At 33.5% G+C, this 17344-nt stretch overlaps 1 pseudogene; it reads right to left on the bottom strand.

The window, feature by feature from the left end:
* Nucleotides 1-264: 264 nt before the first annotated feature.
* Nucleotides 265-6129, bottom strand: LOC147906799 (uncharacterized; annotated as a pseudogene).
* Between the last annotated feature and the right edge of the window lie 11215 nt (nucleotides 6130-17344).

Genomic DNA, 17344 nt, shown 5'->3' with positions numbered 1-17344 from the left:
TTTTTGTCTTTAACGTGACATCCATATATATATATATATATATATATATATATATATATATATATATAAATAGTATTACGAGATATATACATATATATATATATATATATATATATATATATATATATATACAGTATTACGATGGAATTTTAATACCATTATGACAGCGTGATAGTATGAATTCATGCCAAATGAGTTCAAGATGTCATCATGTTACTTTAAACAGTATATATTGTATATTGTAAATGTACCCGAAATTATACTTAGAGCATAGTTTCGCGTAAGAAGGCGTAAATCTTTGACGTAGGAGTAGAATTCTACACCAACTATTTCCATGGTCATTCGCGTACTTACAAGGAAACACAACCAGTTGTATGTCGCCGATTTAAATGAATTTTTAGTATGTTGTTCTACAGACAAAAATAAGAGACACGTATTTTTTTATACGTGCTGAGTCGCATGTTAAGGGGGTGAAATTCTCCCTTGAAGAAAATCGGTTTTTTTCTTTCGAAGCGAATATTTTCGAAACTATGAGAGATAGAAAAAAATTTCTGGAATAAAAATTGAATGATTGCAAGAGTACTTTGTAACTATAACAAAACAAATTTTTTTTTTAGTTATTTATTTATTGTATACCCTCACTCTCTACTGTTATTTTCAAAAATTTTTTAATTTTTTATATGATCGAAATTAAAGAGCATTTTATGCTGAAAACAACGACATGTATTTAAATCATGAAAAACTATTTTTGAGATATGAACGAAAACATCTCCATATAAACGCTCTGTACCTATTCGTATTCGTCTCATACCGCGTTGGTTGCGCGAGATAGCGATAAAGGCAACACAGTTTATTACAGTGCAGTAGTGATTATTGAAATAAGTTTTGTAAATAATAATAATAATAACAATACCAACAGCAACAATGACTTTGTCACTGTTAAAATCAATCAAATACTTTTGAAGGTACGTTTATAAAAGAATATACAAAATATTTTGAACAATTAAGAAGAATAAACAATTAATAAAGAAATTAATACTTTAATAAAATTTTATTCATTTCATTTTCATCATAGAACAGCTAATTTCATTTAATGTTGACATCAATGATGTATTGATAAGGTGTCATCTTGATAATGCTTTCGCACACGGAAAAAATTGCTACAATTACCACAACCAGAAATAATGATAAGGATATGTTCATCTTACAGTTATCACAACCAAATGTATTGACGAGTGAAAATTATCATTTCCAATTGTAGCGTTTTTTTTCCAGGTATTATTAAAGATATCAGAGGGTTAGCTGATTATCGCTGTGTTTTTATCCCTTGTTAATGCCGATGTTTTTTGAACCTTTCACTTTATCAGGGCGAGGTCACTAATATGTCTTATTAATGCGATGTTATGCAAAAATTGATTAGGAGCAAAGATTTGCTCCTATGTGCAATAAGTGCAATAAATCAGCATATGCAGTATTGATTATGCATAGTCAGTTGATTTTGCTATGGAAATAACGTGCAAGTGCGGTGCTTCATATAAATTGAAAATGGATAAAATGTGCAACTGTGAAACTTATGAATATAAATTTGAAGTAACCTGTAAATGCGGTACTTCTTATGAACTCATAACAAAAAAAAAGATACTTATTTCATTATTAATAATTTATATTGCATTTATCAATAATATATGTTTTTGATACATTTTCCTTTCTACTTATTAATTTATAAAAAACATTATAATAACCCGTGTAAACTTGCGTATCCTATTTTACAGTCAGTGTCAGAGACGTCTAGCTAATAATGCAAAAAAAAAAAACAATTTGCCGCAGAATGCCGATAATAATTTACGAGTACATTCTGGAACTCAATTTCAAACTCATAGTCGAGGTCCAATGGAATTTTTTCGAATATTAGAAGTTTGTAGTCGAGGAAATTCTTCTGAAATATTACCTAAATCTGACGATGGAATTTGCAAGGATTGAGGTAGATAGACGGAAATTTGTAAGTACCATTATTTGTGTATGTGAAAAAAACATTAAAAAATATGGTACGTTAATTGTGTTACATAAATTTATTTTTATATTTACAAAACATGAATTGAGAAGTAATGGTATTATACCTTTATAGAAATCTAATATTGGGAGTATAAATAAGTTTCTGCCATTTGACAAAGACTGCGCTACTAGCAAGCTATGGTTAAAATTGTCTGATGTAAAACGTTATATCGTAAGGTTGGATATCTGTCAACAACATAACCTTGAAATACTAGCGATTTTGTATCAGCATGATATATTTTTTTTTGTGCGAAAATGTCGAGTTTTGAGCCGAATAAGCGTCATTTGCGGGAACTTTTAATTTACTTCTTTAATTTGAAGAAATATGCAGCTGAGGCTCATCGATTGCTTGTAGAAGCATATGGTGAGACTGCCTTAAGTGAGAGAAGTTGTCGTGAGTGGTTTCAAAAGTTTAAAAACGGTGAATTTGACGTCCAAGACAAAGAACGTAGAAAGGCCGAAAGTGTACAAATACGCGGAATTGGAGCATTATTGGATGAAGATTCGTGCCAAACACAAAAAGAACTTGCACTTACATTAGGACTCAACAAGCAATTTCACATCGTTTGAAATCATTAGGAATGATTCAAAAGCAAGGGAATTGGGTTCCATATGAACTGAAGCCGTTGAACGCCGATTTTCCATATGTGAAATGCTGCTTGTCAGGCATAAAAAGAGTTTTTTGCATCGTATAGTCACTGGTGATGAAAAATAGATCCACGATAATCCAAAGAAGAAGAAATCATGGGGATCGCCTGGCCATGCTTCAACATTGACAGCCAAGCCGAATATTCATGGAAAAAAATTCATGTTTTGTATTTGGTGGAATCAGCTTGGTGTCGTGTATTATGAGTTTCTCAAACCGAACGAAACTGTTACTGGGGGGGCTCTCTACCGAACACAATTGATGAGATTGAGCCGAGCACTCAAGGAAAAATGCGCCCACTACTACTACTACTCCAGGCATGACAAAATTATTCTCCTGCATGATAATGCTCGACCACATGTTGCGGCGCCGGTCAAAACCTACATGGAAACACTCAATTGGGAAGTTCTACCCCATCCGCCGTATTCCAGACATTGCCCCTTCCGATTATATTTATCTATTTCGATCGATGACGCATGGCCTGTCTGAGCAGCACTTCACATCATATGAAGATACCAAAAATTGGATTGATAATTGGATAATCTTAAAAGATGAAGCGTTCTTTCAACGCGATATCCGTATGTTACCAGAAAGATGGGAAAAAGTAATAGCTAGCGATGGACAATACTTTCAATAAAACATTATGTACCGTTCTTTCACAATAAATGCTTAATTTTTGATTAAAAACAGCGGAAATTTATTTGTACTCCCAATATAATTTGTTTTACTTTCTTTATTTGTAATTCTACGATACAATAATTTTAAAGTTATTGTTAATGTTTGATATTTTTATTAATATAATATGGTATTTGTATTGATATAAAATGTCAATAATCAATATTTGTTTTTATTTTGTATTTACTACAATTAAAACGTGAGAAGCATACACCATGTGTCTTTTTTTAGACATTGCTTAAAATTATCTTTTTACAATGTATACATATAAATCATTACAATATTTACGGTTCATACAGATTACAAATATGATGATTATGGAAAAAATGGATTATACAGAGAGACTTTTTGCACCATGCGCAAGTAATTACAGCTATTTCACCACAAATATCGCTGCTTGTATGTTGCTTTCGAATGTTTTTTAAAACAAAAATCGACCGATGTATCAAATTCTCCTGGTCTATGTTCTAAATATTCACTTTTATACCAAGCGTATTTAAACAAATTAGTAAATCTTGGCGATGAAAACTGATTGTGCGTTAATGACTGTAATTTTAAAATAGCGTTTCTAGAATGAAATTTTATATCAAGATCTAAAAGCATGACTACATCTGAAAAATGCTTGACGAAATTCTTCCATAAACGGAATCCAAAAACATCTAACAGTTGTATTTTTCCTGTTATTCCAGTCGGTATAGTTAATAAAACAATATCTTGTGTAGAATCTGGTCTATTTCTTTGAATTATATCCGGACAATGACCAGTCCATGAATCTAACAATAAAACTGAATTTGGTCCATTTGGATAATATAATGTACTTTTCTTATCCAAGTTTCAAAATGATTAGATGTTAATTTACCAGATTTTAACATAATAAAAATGTTATTTGCAAAAACATCGTTTCTTATACCCTAGGACCTAATGTCTCACTAGGTTCTTTTAACACTACAAGAAGTGGAGATAATAATCTATCATTGGCTGAAATAACAGGTTGTATTATATAATTGCATAATCGCAGATATTGTCTGTACTACAGGCTCTACTTTTTTACACCTTTCTGTGCCAATGTACGACCAGCGTGCAATTCTAATTGAAAACCACTTTGGTCCGAATTATACACATTTTCAATTCCATAACGGTCAATATAATATTTGATATTTTCAATAAACCTATTGCTGCCTCTGCCTGTAAAGCTACCTTTGACATTAAAGCTTTTTTAGTTATAAATTTCTAATAACTTTTCTAGATACAATTTGATGCGCGAGCTTAAATCTTCTAACCCATTCGTGTGATGCTTTAAAACCTAATAAGTTTACTTGTTGTTGCGCTTGCAAAGCCCGTGTAATATCAATATCATAGATCATTGTCCTTTTACGAATAGCTTCAATAAATTTATCTAACGTGTATACTAAAATTCGTTCCAACTTTTCAAGTCTATTACTACCTACATTCATTTGCTTTTCCCATTGTCGCAATTGGTCTGCTTGACATTACTTTCCGAAATCTTGATTTTACAGATTCAATTGTTCTCGGCTTTAACTTACCACTTCTTCAATATTCAACAGCCTCCTTTTTTATATTTTGTTGAAATATCGTCGATATCACAAACCATTTCTTTTATATTGCGTGCATAATTTTCTTTTTCATCTATGAGTTCTATTTCTTGTGCTTCTGGTACATATATTCTGGTCATATGAGTTTAAAAAATCCAACGATTCTTCTTGTTCAATTTCATAGTAGTACATTTCTTTTATCATCTTTTCCATTTTTCTCTGTATCATAACTTCTTCTGTTGTTATAGGACTTTCTGGAAAGTCCACGGCAGTAAATACAGCAGTATTAAATACTGCAGACAGCAGTATTATTACATTTCGTGGATTAAATCGCATTATTTTTTAAAAATTATAAATATTATTTACATGTCCATTTCCAATATAATAATTAAAAGAAAGAGAGAAAAGTTTTTATTGTCTATTTCATAATAAATTTGATTATCCTTCAAAGGAATTCGTTGAACAAGAGAAAAATCAATTTTATACAATGTATATGTATACGTCTTCCTACAAGTGTTTTAAAAATGTTATTAAATTATAAATATACTGTTTCATCAAATCCTAACAGTTGAATACTATTTTTCGCCTAGATTAATAAGACGCAATGTTTTGCAATACATTATTCATGTTAACATTGAAGCTAACACTGCAATTAGCTACTGTACGACAACATATAATGCAGTTATAAAAAATAAATACTTATTAGCCAATTAGTATCATTAGCAACTAGTAGTACTTATTCGAAATCAAAGCACGAAACTGAATTCATTCCAACGATTTGCCCCTTTTTATACTTATGTGTCAATAACATACGCAGACAAAAATTGTTTTATCAGCAAATCTACAATCTATCTATCTATTTTTTACATCGCCTTATCAATACATTATTGATGTCAACATTAAATGGAATTAGCTGCTCTACGATGAAAATGAAATGAATAAAATTTTATTAAAGTATTAATTTCTTTATTAATGCTTTGTTCTTAATTGTTCAAAATATTTTGTATATTCTTTTATAAACATACCTTCAAAAGTATTTGACAGCTGATTTTAGCAGATTGACAAAGTCACTGTTGCTGTTGGTATTGTTATTATTATTATTATTTATAAAACTTATTTCAATAGTCATTACTGCACTGTAATAAACTGTGTTGCCTTTATCGCTATCTCGCGCAACCAACGCGGTATGAGACGAATACGGATAGGTACAGAGTGCTTATATGGAGACGTTTTCGTTGATATCTCAAAAATGGTTTTTCATAATTTAAATACATGTCGTTGTTTTCAGCATAAAATGCTCTTTAATTTCGATCATATAAAAAATTAAAAAATTTTTGAAAATAAGAGTAGAGAGTGAGGGTATACAATAAATAAATAACTAAAAAAAATTTGTTTTGTTATAGTTACAAAGTATTCTTGCAATCATTCAATTTTTATTGCAGAAATTTTTTTCTATCTCTCATAGTTTCGAAGATATTCGCTTCGAAAGAAGAAAATCGATTTTCTTCAAGGGAGAATTTCACCTCCTTAACATGCGACTCAGCACGTATAAAAAAATACGTGTCTCTTATTTTTGTCTGTAGAACAACTAAAAGCTCATTTAAATCGGCGACATACAACTAGTTGTGTTTCCTTGTTAGATGTAATTTTTAACGTAGTTAAGCATAATTAGGCATAATTAGACGTATTTTCTAACGTAATTTGCCATAGTTTGGCATTGTTTGGCGTTGTCTGGCGTAAAGACATGAATCGGTTTACTTTGGCATAGAAGTAGAATTTTACGCCAAACTACTTCCATGTTCGAAACCGCGTATTTAGGAACAGTTTTTGGTGTACTTAGGAATAGTTTTTGGCGTACTTTGACATAGAAATTTTTCCACCAGAGAAGAAATGGCGGAGATTTAGAGAGAGTTACTTGCAAACTGAGTACATCATGTTATCCTTTCCATCATGCTCTTATCTTACAAGTATCAGTCACTAGTGATTGAGCGATTTTTGTTCGTGCAAGTTTCTTTGAGTTTTTCAGTAATTATAAATTATACTACATTTTATTATTTTCCAAAATGAAGTTCCAATATTTTTTATTCTAGGAAGTTGAAAGTATGTTGATGAATTTTTAGAGATTTTTTTTTATCATTCTGAAAAGGTGAAAGAACGGATTCTAGTGATCGATGTTGTATGAATGAAGCATTAAATTGTAACTTGTATGGTAAGAATTAAATATTGTGAATGACGCGATGAAATGCGAGGCAACAGAAAGAAGAAAAAAGAGAGAGAGAGAAGTTTAATCGATACAGGAAGAGAATTAAAATATTTGACTGAGGTGTAGGAGAAAGCAGCACGGAACTTAGTAGAACGATGAATGGGGAAGGATAAGTAATCTTGGTAGCTGATGACAAGGGAGTTAAAAGTGGAATGAAGCTCAGAGTTCAACTAAAGGAGATGTTGCAAATATAGAAAAGCAAGGAAGAAAAACGAGACAGCACAGGTGGAGAATAAAACATTGCCACATTCTAAACTAGCTAAATCTTTGGTATTACGGAAATATATGGTCGTATTTACGGACGATAGGAGAAGCAAGAATTTTTTGGATACGTTGTACACGGTTAAGGAGTTGTTGATTAAAAGCCGGGACGTAGATGACTTTGGCGTAATCAAATAATGAATAACGCGTAATTGAGAAGTTTTTGAGAGCAGGAAGATATGTGGCGAAGGAAATAAAGAAGACGTAGACGGGCGTAAGCAGCCCGACACTTAATGGCCACGTGTGACTCGAATGTCCATGAAGAGTCAACTTACACCAAGAATCTTAATAGAGGAGGAGCAAGAAATTCGAACGGAGTTAAGAGAAATATCGAAGAATTGAATATGGGATAGTAATATTGAGGAATTAACAATTAGCAAAAATGATTTAAATGCAGCGAATAGATAATTATTAATAGACCATTTGGCAATAAATTTTAGATCTTTATTTAAAGCAGAACAGGCTGTTAAAGCATCGAATGAGTGAAAGAATTTGAGAAGAATTACGTAGTTGAAGCTATTGCATAATATGAAGAGCTTGGAGGACAGAGAAACATTAGACAAATCAGAGATAAAAATGTTAAAAAATAATGGTCCGAGAATGGTTGATACCTGCAATATTCCGGCGAGAAAAGAACGGCATGAGGAGACGAGAAAAGAGAAAAAGGGTTATATACGAGGATTTGCTGCGTGCGATTTGTAAGGAATGAGCAGATTAGCGAGAGAGAAGAAATGGCGAATGAAATAGGCTGCATAGTTTAAGTTTGAAAAAATAAAACTACTAAAAGTAGGTCATGGTTGACGTTATCGAAAGCCATTTATAAAAATTTTTTATAATTTTGTATTTGCCTATAATGTGAATTTAAGATCTCTTTTAATACTCTCAATAAAAATACTATTAATATTTATTTATAAAAGATAAGTAATATTAAAAGATCAAATATTATTATATAGGGATAGGGAGTATATTTTAAAATTAATAATTACCTTAAAATGATAAAAACCACTGAGAATTGATGGAATCAAAATCAATAGGAAGAAATAGATATAGTATATTATACCATTTCTCCAATTCCAGATGAATATTGGATAGTAAAAGAAATACGTAAGAGAGCCCCATTTGGCCAAAGCATATAGGCAAGAGAGATACGCCTTAGGTTGGCCACGAAGATTTTCGAACATGCACAAATTGCAAAACGATCCAATGATTAATAATGGTGCCAACGCTTTTTCTAACGTCTCTGCCATAGTTTCCGAGTTGTCGGCTAATATTTTAACTGTATTAGTTCTTGCTGCACGAGGCACAAACACGTTTTAATATTTTTTACAAAATTTTCAGAAATAATTTTCGCAGTTCCTCTAGGAATTTTGTGAGAACTACACTGTAAGATATGTACACTGGAGGTTAACGTATGTAAATGTCGTTTAACTAACTACTAAGTACACTTACACTAAGTATTGAACAACAGAATGGATATAGATAATCTAGATTAGATTGTCTTTTTTTCTCGCGGAATTTTTATTTATAAATAGGTAGATTAAAGCCACTAGATGTGGATCAATCTTGAAAGAAAAGTTTAATAAAAATATTTTTATTGAGAAGGATATCAAATTAATAAAATATCTAATAATTATAATTGATCATAAAGATTACATTATGAATCATTTTATTTCATTTTGATACCGTTTTATACGTTAATTTTGATTAAATTAAATATTGACAATTACCTACAATTAGACCTCATACATTAATACGTAAATCAGTTCATCAAATCTTTTTGGATTTAATTACAATTGATAAAATATTTGATATATTGAAGATATGTGTACAATATAATGCTTTTTGTAATGTAAAGATAAGTATAATTAGTTTAATAATGATGATATAATTTATTAATGTAAAAATCACATGAAATGTGATGTTAATTTTACTATTATTTTTTATTTTTATTCTCAAAATATTTTTATATATATTATATGTATACACACAATTTTATGTACTTAATGTATACACTATCATAGTACAATATTTTTTATTTTCGTAAAATAAAAAGTTTATACAATATACTTTGAAGCAAATAAAATTTGATTTTGGCTAATTGTTTTGCCTTCAATTTTTTAAACTGTAGAAATTCAGATATATTAAACACGCAAGGTATCACAGAAACCACCTTATATTTATACATGGATGGATTGTAAAACAATGAAAAAAAAGTTATATATCAAGATATAATGAACTTAATAAGATGTTTCATATTTTTTTGTAATACATGATAAAAGATAAAGAGAAAGTAGTAGTAGTAGTAGTAGTAGTATTTATTTGCCTTCACACAAAGTGATTACAAAGACTTCCAAAATTAAATCACACTTTAACTTTACTTCTTAATTTCTATTACATTCCTTTCCCTATCTTATTCCTCTCTCTCGTTTTACATTTTACTTCACATTTTGCATTTCCTCCGCTTTCTCTCCTACTTGACATTTTCTTTTCATTCATACTCTCTTACACCTTCTCTCTCTCTCTCTCTCTCTCTCTTTTCATACACATCCGTATTCTCCCCCCCGCACTCACCCACTCACACACCCACCTCCTTCCATCTCATTCATAAATTTCATACATTCATACTCTCGACACACTCAATATATCCACAGCATTTTCCATTTTCTCTTTTCTATCTGTCTTTCTATTTTTCTCTTCTCTTAATCGTTCTATTCTCATCATCCATTCATACCCCCTTCCATCCTCATTTAAAATCCTCAGATTGCTTCCCCCTCTTTTTCCTTTACGTATTCACAGTTTTTCTTCAGATGCTCCCCATCTTCTCTTTCTTTTCCACACAGTCTGCATTTTCTATCCTCTTCTTTCATCCAGTACTTGTTTCCTCTCTCTTCATTCCCACACCTCCATCTTGCTATTTTTACCATCTTTTTCCCTTCTTTCCTCCCGCACTTTCGAATATACTCAGGTATACCATGGACTCTTTCATAGTTCTTACACGATCTTGATCTCCTTACCTTTTCCCCTCTCTCTTGCTCATTCACCTCAATATCTCTCTCTCTCAATCTCTCCCATTTATTCTCCCCCCATCCATTTAAACTTTCCTCACTGACGCCTCCTCTCCATAGATAGTCTCTTCTCTCTAGACTCTCTCTCGTCCATTCTATCATCTCACTTTTCCTTTCCTCCTTCCTCCTCTCCAACATACACAGTTTCCCAATCTCTCCTCCTTCTCCTTTCTCTATCCTTTCTTCCCATCTCCCCGCCCGCCAACTCGTCTCCACTCTGAGCTTATTTCTCTTTAGTTCTTCCCTGACAATATAGCCTGGTGTTGTCCTTTCCAGTCCTAATACCCATTTCAAATATTTTTCTTGTATGACTTCTATCTCTTTCCACTCTTTGTATCCCCATATCTCCACCCCATAGTATAATATTCCTTTAACTATACTGTCAAACAGCTTTAGTCTCCATCTCACATCCCCCTTGAATTTCCTCTCTCCGTAACTCCAAACCCAGCCCATTGCCACTCTTGCCTTTCTTATTCTCTCCCTAATGTGCTCATAATCTTCTCCACTCCTTGTCATTATGTATCCCAAGTACTTATATTTTTTTACCTCTTCCAGTCTGTCCTTTCCCCACCACCAAAATCTCTCTTTTTCCTTTCCTCCTTTGTTCTTAAATACCATGACCTTCGATTTTTCTATACTTATTTCTAACTTTTTACCTTCCATGTATTTTTTACACCTCCTGATCATATCTCTTAGTCCCTCCTCTCGGTCTGATACCAGCACAATGTCATCCGCATATTCAATCGACCACACCCTATCGTTCCCTATTTTGACTCCTCCTCTTCCCTTTTTCAACTCTTCCTCTATATCCGCCAAGTATATATTAAATAGGGTCGGACTTAACGGGCATCTTTGCCTCACTCCTTTCTCCACCCAAAATTCCTTCGACATTTCCTCTCCTACTCTTACTACGCATCACGTCTCCTCGTATATTTCCTCCACTCTCTCTATCAGGTCTTCATTTACCTTCCGTTTCCTCATCATTTCCCATAGAATTTTCCTATCCAACCTGTCAAAGGCCGCCTTTAGATCCACGAACATATATTTTTTCTTTCTTCTTCATCCCTTTTCCTATCATGTACTTCAATATTTTTATGTTTTCCACTGTTCCTCTTCCCTTTCTGAATCCCGCTTGCGATCTACACCATCCTCCTTTTTCGTCTATATCTTTCACCAATCTCTTATTCAGTATATTTGCATAAATTTTATACCCAGTACTTGTAAGTGTCACTCCTCTGTAATTTCCTGTTTCTTTTCTGTCTCCTCTCTTCCAGATTGGCACCACCACTCTCCATTTCTCTGGGAAGCCGTCCTCTTCCCACACTCTTTTTATAAATCCACTTATCTTACTATTAATCTTTTCTCCCCCTTCTTTCCATGCCTCATTTCTAATTCCATCCACTCCTGCCGCCTTTCCCTTTTTTAGCCTATTTATTTCCCTAATTACCTCTTCTTGACTTATCCCCTCTCCTTCCTTCTTACTCCTGTTATTTCTCTGTTGATTTTCCTTTTTTTCCTCTACTCCCCCCAAAACCTCCTTAAAATGCTTTTCCCATTCCTCTATATTAATTTCTTTGCACACCCCCTCCTTCTTCTTCCTCTCTCTGTTTATAAAGTTCCATGCCTCTGCTTCTGTCTTTATGTTTTCAATCTCTATTTCTTCTCTTTTCTTATATTCCTCTTCTTTTTCCACACATAAATTCCTATATTCTCTTCTACATCTTATAAATTCCTGGTATCCCTCTTCCCTTTCTCTTCTATATCTTCTTCTCGCTCTATTCACCTCTCTCTTTTTCTGTCTGCACTCTTTATCCCACCAAGGGCATCACCTTATCCCTCTCCTCTTCCCTTTTCTCTTGATTTTCACCGCCTTCATTATTTCTCTTTCCAACTCTTCCCATTCCTCCGTTATCCCTTTGTCATCCTCTTTCCACTTCACTTCTTCCATCCTCTTCCTATACTCTCTTATTCCATCCTCCGACCAATCTTGCACTCTTCCCTCTTCTTCCCCTTTATCCTCTTTTCTTGCGTACTGGTTCCTCACTTCCAATATCAGCGGTTGATGGTCTGATTCCACTCTACATCCTACCTCAAACTTGGCCACTCTTTGCCATCCTTCCCAATTCACTATTCCATAATCAATGACTGACTTCTTACCCGCCTTTTCATACGTCCACTCTCCCTCCTCATCCCCATATTTCCCCCCATTCAGTACTATCCATCCTCTTTCTTCTATTAAGTCTACTAAATCCCTCCCTTGCTTATTTAAAATTTCATCCTTTGACTCCCTCTCTTCACCGTCCCCTCCCTCATTATTCTCCCACCCTCCGTTTTTTCCTATTCTTGCATTAAAATCTCCTGCCATCACCAAAATCTCTTCTTCCCCCTCTTTAATCCACTCCTTTACCTTATCCAGTAGTTCTTTATTTTCATCTCTATTGTATACTGTTACTACTCTCCACTTCTCTCCGTCCATCTTCACTGTTCTTTCTTGAAACCCCTCTTCCTCTTCACGCTCAGTGTCTATCTCCTCCAACTCCACTCTCAATTCCCTCTTTCGCTCTCCCTTTCGCACATTCTTTACTTGCCGGCTGGCATCTCCACTTCCACCTCTCTGGCATCTTCTGTTTTAATTTCCCCCACTCCCCTTCATCTACCCATGTTTCCGTCAACCCAATTACTTCGAATTCTTTTAAGAATTCCCAGAAGTCCTCTTCTTTTCTTTTTAACCCTGCCACATTCCATATCACCCCTCTCACTATTCTTTCTCTCTCAATTCTCTCCTTCCTTCTATTTTCTGTTATGCATCTTCTGCTGATATTCTTTTTACTTACTGTGAGGGCTCTTAAAAATTCTTTTCATACATACTTTTTCTTTCCTCGTTCCATGCATACTCTCTTCCATTCATCCATGCTCTTCCATACCCTGCTTTCACGCTCATACCTTTCTCTCTCTCTCTCTTTGCCCAAACTCTCATCACACTCTGTCTTAAAGAGAAAGTAATATAAATATAAAATCGCCGATACACTGTCATAAATCTCCTAAAGACATCCTCTTATTTATTAGAAACTAATTGCACTTTATTTAATATTACTAACAAAAATATGATGTGTTAATTGTTTAGTTAATTAAAAAATTGTAAACGCATAATTCGTATATTTTTGGCTTGTTTCTATACAAAATAAGCTAAAAACGAATTCTATAAATGCGAAAATAAAATTCTTATTATTTTCTTTTGCGAATTGCGTAATTTAAATAATAGTGACTATATTATTAATAACAATACATCGTTTTAAATGCTTGTAACTTCCTAAATCAGTTTTATTTATATTATTTTTTCTCTCTTAATTTTTTCATAATATAGTACAATTTAAATATAAAATCGAGGTGCAAAGGTAAATTGGCATATCTGGCTATAAAACAAATCATGAATTAACTTAATTTTCGTAATGTTGTTTTATAGTGTCAAATAACTCAATCGGAGCAATGTACATATACGGTACATATACGGTAAGCATAAACTATCGTTACATATTTGCATCTTGCAGAATAGCATAAAATAAATACGCATATAATTTAACAAAAATGTTTTTTATATCGAAATGAAAAGATTCTAGAAAATCTTATACATTTACTTGTAGATATTTTATACAAATAATTTCTGTAAAATAAAAAAAATAGGAATATGTGGCATATATTGTATTACTGCATACTATGTCAGTTTTGGAGCTCATTTTATCGGACGCTTATCATTTTTGCTTAGCTTACGAAAAAATTAATTATTGCAAAATTGCAAACAATATTATAAAAACTGTTTATATTATCTGATAAAAGATACTTTTTAGTTTGTATTTATGTATTTAAAGTTTATTTTTATCTTTTGTTTATAATTAAGAAATATTGTGTAAAAACAAAATAGTATGGCGACCTTTCCTTAAATGTATAAAATAATATTACCGTTATATTAGAAGAAACCAGGGTTTCGGAACTGTCACACGGGATTGATTCTCAACAAGCTAATAACTTAATCAAGTATTCTCTTTTTATTATAGATTACTGATTAAATTATGTAAAATGTTCTGCACCAAAAATTGTTTATTAATTATAAAAAATGTTTATTAATTACAATATTATAGTCCTTTTTTATCAAACATAGTTATAGTAATAAAAAAGACATTACTTCGTAATTCCATTTTTGCAGACGCATATTATAAAACAAATTTCTTAAATTAATTTGTTTGAATATTTGGTTTCAAATGTCTTAAAATTTAGCAATTTTTATTTCTATATTAGAAGGTACAAAATTAAAATTGTCGTTGTATAATAAACATTGTATTATTAAACATTTACTAAATGAAAATGTAATGACTCTTATTGCAGAGTCAGAACTTAGATTTTCTTGAATCATACGCGAATTTTATGTTATTATTTGTATTTTGTAAGTATATGAGATATCCTTTCTAAACAAAATGTGTATCGAAAATGTTATAAATATGTATGAGCAATTTATGTATTTTATGTAAAAAGATTTAATTCTATTTTATGTTGTATTATGATATGTAATACAACATAATTCTAATTTTATTATATTATTCTTTGTATATTATAATTCTTTCTTTGTGTTCTATAATTTGGTATTAAAATACATGAAAAATAATAAATGTATGTAAACATGAAAACATTCAAATCCAGCAAGCACAAAATTAAACGTACCGTATCTCTTAGGTGTAATTCGCCACAAAACAATAAAACTGTAATATAACACGTTATATAATGTTACAGTTATTTTGTAATTTGGTGTTTAAAATAAAAAAGGGTCACCATTAAAAATCAGTGTGGGTGGTGGAGGGACCAAGTAGGTATCCTTTGATCTTTAAAGCTAATCACTTCAAAATTACCGCGATGTAAATGTTTAAATGGCCGCATTTAGAATTTAATTTTTTGCAGAACCGTACGAAATTTGTCCTAATAAAAATAAAAATCGAAGCGTAAATCGAATAAGAAAGTAATAAGAAAGAATGTAATAAGAAAGTAATAGAAGCGTAAAACGAACTTCTAGGTGAAAATTGAAACAACAGAACATAAAAAGAACGTAAATATCTCTCTCTTACGTTCCTTTTTGCCTTCTACAAGTTACGTTACGCATCTAATACTCTCCAATTCCATTCGACTTAAGCTCCGATTTTTATTTTCATGAGAGAACGAGTACTTGTAGCTTTATCTTTGGCTGCATTAATACTGACATTGTATAAGCGTGTTTTTATGACTAGTGATAAGCGAATTCATTCGGTGTACTGCGTTTCTGTGGCTGTGCAATGTAAGTTTTATACACGAAGTGGAATTTTGCTACACCGCCTCAAAGGGTCAGTATATATAAGTCCAGTGTAATATTTAAAATTAATAATATACACGTATATATATTGTGACGTGACGTTTTCCGTCCGTCACAAGGGCCGTATGGCCTGACCGAACAGTGCAGTCTAGCGTCCTGAGTCCTCTCACATTTTGGGGGACGCACTTGTGCTTTTTTTCCCGCAACGTCGTTTGCGTACCTTACGCGTTCCGCGTTGCCGTTTTTGTTTTCCCATTTCTGTGTATTCTCGTACCAAGGGTTACAGAGACCGGCGACTCCCGTGACCTTGACAGAATGACGCCACCTCACCGGAGAGAAGAGGAGGAAGAACGACCAGGATTGGAAGTCAAGAGACGATCGCTGCTGACGGACCAGCCGGGGGTGCACGACACCTGACCCCGGGTTGCACGCAGGTGATATTCTTCATTATTATGCCCTTTTTATTATCGCAAGGCATTTCCTATCGCACCCTCTTCCAGGCGCAAAGCGGATCGAGAGTGGAACGACATGACGGGGAAGGCCACTCTACGCCCCAAGGACGGCGAGAGCCCCGAATAGGCACCTCGAGGCCATGAGGCGGCCGTTTTATCGGGATTCTGTGTATGATATTGAGTGCACGTGGCATTACCGTGTGGTAGATTTTCAGGGATTTCAAGTACGCGTGTCGCCTCCCGGAACGGCCTTTATCGTCGGGGTAATCCTATTGCGTCCGCCAAGGCCACAGCCTCGTCATTCGTCGTTAGATTTTATCGCGGATCATACAAGTATGTTGCGTCGAAGTTCCGTACCGTAATATTGTCGCGTATCGTGTTGTCTCGAGCGTCTGTAGCGTAAGATTTGCATGTCTATTCGGTCCTCTGTGTCATAGCCATTAACAACAATTTATAATAGCAATTGATAATTGTGCGTATTCTGTCGTATCGAGACTGCGTAGCATCGAGTTTGCACGATTCATTCATTTGCACGACATTCGAGCCTTCTCTGCATCTCAGCTGAGCGGCGCGAAGCCCCGCGAGCGCGCACGAAGTCACGCCGTGTCCACGCTAACATTGTTGCCAAATTCCTTAGTATTTGCGAGGCGATGAGGTATTGTTCGCATAATTCGCGAGAGCATCTCGTGTCGCGAGAACCTAACGAAGTTGATACGTCCAGCGTAAAGTCTCGTGGCCTGCGTGAGCCCGTTATCGTGCTCAAGTAGAACTTATCGTGTCGATTGTATCGCCAGATGTAATGCAAGTCGAAGACTTATTTAATATATTTGTTACTTTTGTTATTGTTGACTCATGTATACTTTATTCTCGCCCCTATTCGCTCCTCCAAACGATCTGCTATCCTCGACCGCGAACCGCTCCTTCTGCCATTTCCGAGGTTGAGCTACTGATTGAAAGTCCGTCGATATTCTCATTAAAAATGGAGAAAATATAAAGAAAACGTAAAGAAAATATCGCGTAATTTCTAGAAAAAGTGGCACGCTCG

The sequence above is a fragment of the Acromyrmex echinatior genome, chromosome 17, assembly GCF_024713525.1.
Source record: "Acromyrmex echinatior isolate Ae372 chromosome 17, ASM2471352v2, whole genome shotgun sequence".
NCBI lineage: Eukaryota > Metazoa > Arthropoda > Insecta > Hymenoptera > Formicidae > Acromyrmex > Acromyrmex echinatior.
The sequence above is the reverse complement of the archived record's forward strand: the minus strand, read 5'-3'. Positions and strand labels throughout refer to the sequence as shown.